This window comes from Equus przewalskii, chromosome 5, assembly GCF_037783145.1.
Source record: "Equus przewalskii isolate Varuska chromosome 5, EquPr2, whole genome shotgun sequence".
NCBI lineage: Eukaryota > Metazoa > Chordata > Mammalia > Perissodactyla > Equidae > Equus > Equus przewalskii.
This window is the reverse complement of record NC_091835.1, coordinates 13,017,947-13,025,882: the sequence shown is the minus strand read 5'-3', so window position 1 is coordinate 13,025,882 and position 7,936 is coordinate 13,017,947.

Genomic DNA, 7,936 nt, shown 5'->3' with positions numbered 1-7,936 from the left:
GCGAGCTTTAGTGATTAAAGGCTGGCACGGGGAGCAGTGCTTGTCGTTAGGAGAAAGAATATCCATTCCTGTTTGTAATCTACATGGTAATTAAAGCCAGACTTTTTGATGGAGCATCATTTTGGCAGAGTTTGACTCATGGTATTATATGCCCATTTCTAGCTCATTTTTAAGGGTGCACATTATATGTTAGTAAAATGTTTAAAAATTGTTTATGGTTCAGAGTCAGTTGGCGTCATCCTTACCAATTTATAAATGTGTCGCTTCATGAATGTTAGTCCTTGTGCTGGAAAGGCACTTGTCTGAAATCAAGGTGAGAGTTTATAACAACATTTACGATCCCTTTTGCAGACACTGGCAGGGTTGTTGTTTTTGTTGCTTTGTTTTGTTTTGAGTCGTTTCTTAAACTCTGATGAGGAAAGCTACTGATTATTAATATTTGTTATTGATTATTAATGATAGTTAACTAGCAACCAAAATTGTTGACAAACAGCTAAGATTTTTCTATCAGAGGAATAGAAATCATGGCATATATCAAGTAGAGAATTTGCCGTAGATATTCAGCTGACAGCTTACTGTGGTGAACAGTTATGATGTGCCCACTAGGGACCAGGCATTCTGCCAGTGGCACGATGTACAGTGGAATTGATATGATCTCAGCTCTCCGGGAGCACAAGGCTATTTTCCCCAGTTCACCGAATCCCAGATTTTCCGTAAAATTTAAAAATAAGTATATAAATATAAAATATTATAAATATGATACTATATTATAATTATATATAATTTTACTTTAATATAATATATAATTTTAATAGAATCAATTTTAATATAACACAATTAAATTTTAATGTAATTTAAATATTATTAAATATATTAATTTAATACAATATATAAAATATGTATTTATATATTGTATATAATATATTTTATATATAATATATAAATACATAGACATGTACTTATAAGTATGAATATATATTTATAAGTATAAATCTTTATATATAAATATATATTAGTTTTTTTATATTGTGACAAAAAGCAAAGATGCCAAATAATTAAGGGTGGTTGTAGTTTTACATGTCTAGATGTCATATGACTAAAACTTCTATGCTGCCGTTTTTTCCACCTGGTCCTCAGTTTCTTCATCTGTAATATGGGTATAATCCTATTACCTACCTCATAAGGTTGTTGTGAGGATTAGTTAGTTAGTTAATAATACGTAATTAGTTAATATACATCAATGTTTAGAACAGTGCCTGGCACAAAGTAAGTGCCCAATAAGTATTAGCAGTTATTATCACCTGTTCAGTGACTGTCCAGATTTGCTTCTTCTATAGGTTGTTGGGAGCATTCTACATCATAAGACATTTTTCCAGAGCTCATATATCAAAAACATCCCAGCCATACCCCAGTCTAGCCTGTTCTTGTGGAATTTCCTATCTTAGCACATGGTACCACTAGCTACATATGCCAGCCCTTCATTCCAGCATGCTCCTGCCTACCACAGGGCCTTTGCACATGCTAGTCCTGTCCTAGAATGTCCTTACCATTTCTCCCAGGTCACTTTTGCTCCTTTTCAAAGACCATAGCTTCTTTCTGCTGAGTTGGCTTGTCTGACTTCTCTGAACTGGTCAAATTCCTGTGCACCACTTGTCTGTAACATTTAACACAGGTGCTATTTTATATTTAATTGGGTGCTTATTTGATTCATGTCTGCCTCTCCCACCAGAATATAGGCTCCATGAGAGCTAGGGCAGTATTAATTTTTGTCAGTCATGGTATCCCCAGCATCTAGCCCAGTGCCTGAATTACCTGGTGGGTGCAGAGTACACATTTGTTGAAAGGATGGATTAGAAGGCTGTAGTTCGTGTCTTATTTGAATTGGTTCATGTTTTACTTGTTATTTAATTACACAAGTAATACATGGCATTTGTACTAAATACTAATAATATAGAAATATACGAAGTAAAAAATGGAACTGCTCCTATGGTGTACATAGTCCCATCTCCCAGAGGTGTCCACTATGGACACACTATGGACACGAACTTGGCTTCTATCCTTCCAGACCTTTTTCCTGTGTTCACCAATCATACACACGTGTACATATGCACAGACACAGTTCTCATGGGGAAATAGAACCAATTGCTACTTATACTTTTGTTTAACACCAAACAGGAGCTATCTTTCTAGGCTGGTACGAAATAGATCTCCCTCATTAAAATGATTATGAAAGACTTCTGAAAGGTCCAAAAACAGAACAATGAGCATTCATGACCTACCACCCAGCTTAAGAAATAAAGATTAGCAATATATTGATCACATTCCCCTGACGGCTGAGGTAACCACCATCTTGAATTTGTTGTTTCTCATTCCCATGCATTTTTTATTCTTTGATTATCTAGGTCTAGATTTATAGCCATTGGAGAGTCTTTGCACATTTCCAAATTTTATATATATATATGGCATAATTCCATATGCATTTTCTGCAATTTGCTTTTTTCACTCAACTTTATTTTTGTGAGATGCATTCAAACAGAAATGAATAGTTCAGGTTCCTTCATTTCTCTCAGTGTAGCATATTCTTCTACAAGAATATGATTAAATTAATTATCCAAGGGCTGGCCTGGTGGTGTAGTGGTTAAGATCGCCGGTTCCACTTCAGCAGCCTGGGGATCGTGGGTTTGGATCCTGGGCACTGACCTTCACTCTGCTCATCAAGCCATGCTGTGGAGGCATCCTACATGCAAAACAGAGGAAGACTGGCATGGATGTTAGCTCAGGGACAATCTTCCTCAAGCAAAAAAGGAGAAGACTGGCAGCAGATGTTAGCTCAGAGCCAATCTTCCTCACCAAAAAAAATATAATAATAATAATTATCCATTCTTTTATTGGTGTGCATTTAGGTGTGATTGCTATTTCAATCAATGCAGCTATAAACATTCTTGAATTTGCCTTCTTTTGTGCATACGTGAGAGAATTTCTGAAATGCAGGGTAACTTCGACCTCACTAGACAGTCTCAATCTGCTTCTCCAAAGTTCTTTCATTGTTTTTTTACAGCTGCACAGTATTCCATTAAAATAACGTACACTAACTTACTTACCTATTCCCTACTGCATTTACTGGATGTTATTTGGGGGTTAAAAATTTAAATATAAGATCTTCCAGGCTGAGATGATTACACTAGTGGAGCGCTTGGGAGCCTGGAGGGCCCTCTGGGGTGTTTTAGCTCATATGGTCCATGGAGAGAGTCAGGCCAATTATTACCATTGCTCCTTTTTATCTTCAGTGGATGATGAAACCAAACCTGAGGGATCAGAAATCTCAGGTCCTCGGTGGGTGAGCAGCAGAGCCAGGTGGAGCATCCCAGGTCTGGGGCTCATAGCTTGTTCCACTCTACATCTCTGTCTTCTTCCACAGTTACTGGGTTGGTTCAGCCGAGAACTATAACTCGTCAGGGCGTGGGAAATGATGTCACAGCAGAAGATCACAACAAAGAACAAGGGGCAAACATCCCTTCTTTGTTGTACCCAGTGAACACGCAGAGTATCAGCTCACAGGCCGCTACTGGGCTGCATTGTCCTGGAAGAGGGGAAACAGATGGCAATTTAATAGGAACCTGATAGCATTGTTTTGGGTTGGGCAGGGGGCATCCTCAGGGGAACTGGGAGAGAAGCGGGGCTGAGAGCCACACTGGCTTGGAGGAGGAGCTTGCTGTGGCCACTTCCTCCCTCCCGCCTCTGCCCTAGGAGGAGCCCAGAGGAGGTGGGAGTGCATAGGCCTCCGTTGTTTGCCTGCTGATGTTTCTACCAGAACTCCCGAGAAGCCAGGAGCTATGATCCAAGGGCATAGGCGTGTGTGTGTGTGCGTCTGTGTGTGTGTGTGTGTGTGTGTGTATCTGTGTGTTGGGAGAAGGGCTGGAATGGTGAAAGCTGAGTACAAGAATGGCATTTGGGCAGAAATGCCTAGGATGGGGAGACACGTGCTAACCAGAGGTGTCTACAGCATGAAGCATGAACAATGTGTATAATGCCCACTCCTCGCATCTTCCTTTTTCCTTTTTATGGGCTGGCTGTGTGTCCTGAATTTGAACAGGTCTCACCTAGATAGATACAGCTGCTGTGCATTGTTCCTCTTGGGAGTGGTGGGGAAGCATGGTTTAAAAACTAGAACTCCAGGTTCTGCCACTAACCAGCTATGTGACATTGGGAAAGTCTTGTCACCTCCCTGGGATTCTTACCCATTAGGAGATGCCAAGATTCCTTCTTCACTACAGATCCGTTTAGTGTCAACTCTAGGTGCAGGGTTGTAGGCTACTGTCAGGGGTTAAAAAATAAGTATGAAATGATCCCTTCCCAGCACATTTTCTCCAGTTATTTCCTCTATAATGCCTAGATCCCGTTTAGCAATTGAGTGTCAGAGAAAGAATCAGAGTTAAGGCTGTTTTGGGAAGAAGGGAAACAAGCTTGAATGGCTCTGAGGTCTGCTTGGTGCTTCTTTTGAGTTTGTCTAATTGAGAGGGTAGAGTGAGTCACAAATGTGATACTGAAACTCTGAGTGACGATGTCTGCCAGCCAGTGCCATTTCCCGAAATCCTTAAACCTAAGACACAAACACCCACACAGGGTTGGCACAACGTGCTCACTGTCCACTTCTCCTTGGATGCCACTTACATGTTGCTTGTTCCTTAAACTGGATGCTCCCGGACTCCCACCTCTTACCTTTCCTATCCTTGTTGTGTATTCTCCACCTGGGTCATCACATCCCTTCTCACGGCTACCTAAAGACTAGTGGTCCCAAACCCATACTCTCTGGTCTGCTGCTCCACTCTGAGTTCTATGTTAAGTGGTCACTGGGTATCTACACTCTGATGTCCTACAGGCATCACCATGTCCAAACTGAACGCTTCATTCTCACCCTCAGTGGCTCCTTTTCTCTGGTGTTTCTTAATTGGTGCCTGACAGCCTCACCTAGGTACCTATAAGGACCACCCTGGGAGGCCTCCGGGACCTGTCACTGCAGCTTTCTGCCCATATCCAACCAACAAGACTGTCCATTGACTTTGACTCTCTATATATCACTCCTGTCCATGTTTTCCTCAAAGCATCACTTCCTTTTTCAAGCCAACTCTTCTGTGGTTCTGTTCCCATTAGAAGAGAATCCAAACCCTTTGGGGTGACCTGTGAGGCTTGGCTGCCTTTCTATCCTCTTCTTCCCTTTCTTTGTCCCCTCCCTCCAGCCATCTTGAACTGTTTGCAGTTCTGCCAATGGGTCACAGTCCCTATGTTCTTGTCAAGGTGTTGCTTGTCCCCATCAGCTTCCTCTCTCTGGAGTTCCACCCCTTTCCCCAACCCAGTCTCTTCATCTTCCTGCCTCATTCCTTCTCACTTTTCATGACTTCAAGTAGAATCTCCTCTTTCTAGAGGCTTCCTTGGCCCTCTCATCTAGGTTGGTGGTTCCTCCTAGGGGTTTCCATGGCATCCTGCAGTGACCTTTATCATGGCACTGATGACGTCATTTAAGGTACTCCTCCAAAGTGGGACATGGTGATGATGTATTCTCTGCTCCTGGCATAGGGCTGGCTCTCAACGCGTGGGTTAAAGAAACACATTTTATAAGTTAAGGAGAGAAGGAAACTCTTTCTCGAAGTTTTCTTGAGGTGGCGATGGGATCTCATGGTTTAATATATCCCACTGTATTTATGAGACTTGCAGCAGGCACAAATGCCTGTGGACATCCACGGGTTCCAGCAAATCCTCATAATTAGCTCATTTCTTAGATTTCCTTGTACTGTCTATCACCAGCTCCTCCCCTTTGCCAGGAGGAGTTGGCCAGCTGCCTGCCATCCAGGAGCTGATGACTGACAGATCCCTGGGCATCTTTGCCAAGTTTGAGAAAAATAAGGTAGAGAATCAAGTGTCAGCTGTCCGGGTTCTGAGTCAAAGCTGATGACTTCCCCTCGCACATACATCTGTGCTTTCAACAGAAGCAGCCTGCAACATAAGGAGCGCCTGGAATCTGACACACAGCTGAGAATCTGGCTGTTGTGGTGGGTGGAGGAGGGCAAGGAGGAGCAGAGGAAGTTATTCTGAGGGTCAATATTTCAGGTTGTTCCTGGAGAAATCACTGTAGCGGCAGCCAGTCAGAAAGGAGACTGGTGGTACCCTGTCACCCCCTACCTCCCTATTTTTTGGCACATTGGCTGCCATCAGATTAATGAAGTCTTTTCAGTCCTGGCAGAAATGACAACCTCAAGACGAAGAAAGTATGTTTTTGCACTGGATGGAAGATTAAAACAACATCAAGAAGCAAAACCTTTTCTGTATAAGGGCTTAAACACTTGTACAAAATGTTGGGAGTTAATATCTTTGTCTCAGGGGTATAATTTTTCTCCTTGAATCTTTCAAGTTATTTCCAGAATTGCAAAGGCTGTTTCAAAAGCTGTGTCTGACGTTGAAATTGCCTGAGTGCGGTCAGCTTTGTGAGTGAAAGAAGAAGAGGAAAAGGAGAGGCGGTCACGTGGAGGAATGAGAAAGTTGTTGCGTTCAAATTCCAAGATCCAACATGAATTAGGATTTTCTTTTTCTAAAAAAAAAAAAAAGCTTGAGAACTATAATGCCTTTAAAAAAAAAACACCTCTGATGATTTTTGGAAAGTTGAAACAAATGAATTTAATTCCTGAGTCGCTCATGGTAATTAAAAAAGAATTCATCTCTTATAAATTATATTTATATATTTTTCCAATGCAAAAATATAGGACTTAGGAAATTAAGTGGTTAGAATTGTAGGTTAGATTTAGAAAAGAAATCTGAATAGAAATGGTTCCTTTCCATGGATAACAATATTTGACTTTGAATTTGGTTATTGCACTATTAAAGGAATCCACCTCTATAAAATAAAAGTTAAGGTAGGTTACATTTTTTATCACAAAAGAGCTTTTTAATTTATAAAAAATTGTCACACTGCATTCTATTATGAGCATTAGTAAACTGCTTGTTTTAAGAATTACTTTTAGGGCCCGCCCCATGGCTGAGTGGTTAAGTTCGCGCGCTCCGCTTGGGCGGCCCAGGGTTTCTCTGGTTTGGATCCTGGGCACGGACATGGCACCGCTCATTAGGCCATGTTGAGGTGGCGTCCCACATGCCACAACTAGAAGGACCCACAACTAAAAATACGCAGCTATGTGCTGGGGGGATTTAGGGAGAAAAAAGTGGAAAAAAAAAAAAAAGAAGATTGGCAACAGCTGTTAGCTCAGGTGCCAATCTTTAAGAAAAAAAAATAGAATTACTTTTAGAAAAATGTGCTTGTCCACTCCTTTTTAGGATCACAGCTATCAGAGTAGCATATGATTTTCAAATGAAAATTTAGAACACATTAGGGTGGGTATTATGTTTCGAGCTTATATATTCTCATTAAAGATTATTCCATTTAAGATTCAATAGCACAGCATCTCGGGGAAATACGTGTCCTCGTCTAGAACTTGCTTTGGCATCCTTTCCTTATCATTAGGAAGAAAATCCAGACTGGGACTTCCAGGTCTCAGAGAGCAAGTTACTTAGATTTTATTTGCTCCAGTTTCTTCATCAGTAATTTGCCCATAATAGTCTCTTCTTTATAGGTTTGCTACAGGATTAAATCCATTTATGTAAAGTTTTAGAATAGTCTATGCCTGAATGAAGTAGATCCTTAATAGATATGAGCAATGATATTGACCGTGGAAAGCTCTCGCTCTTTCTAAAGAATTTGCATGAATAAATATCTTTTTAGTACACTCAGACTTTGCAGCAGAGCAAATAATTTTCAGTGAACAGTCAAAATTATTGAGATAAAATATCTTCTCTTCAATGCCCTAGCATCAATTGTTCGAAATTAAAATAAAAAGACAAAAGGGGAAAAGAAATCCTGGCAACGAGACAAATTTTGGGAATTGTTTTAAAG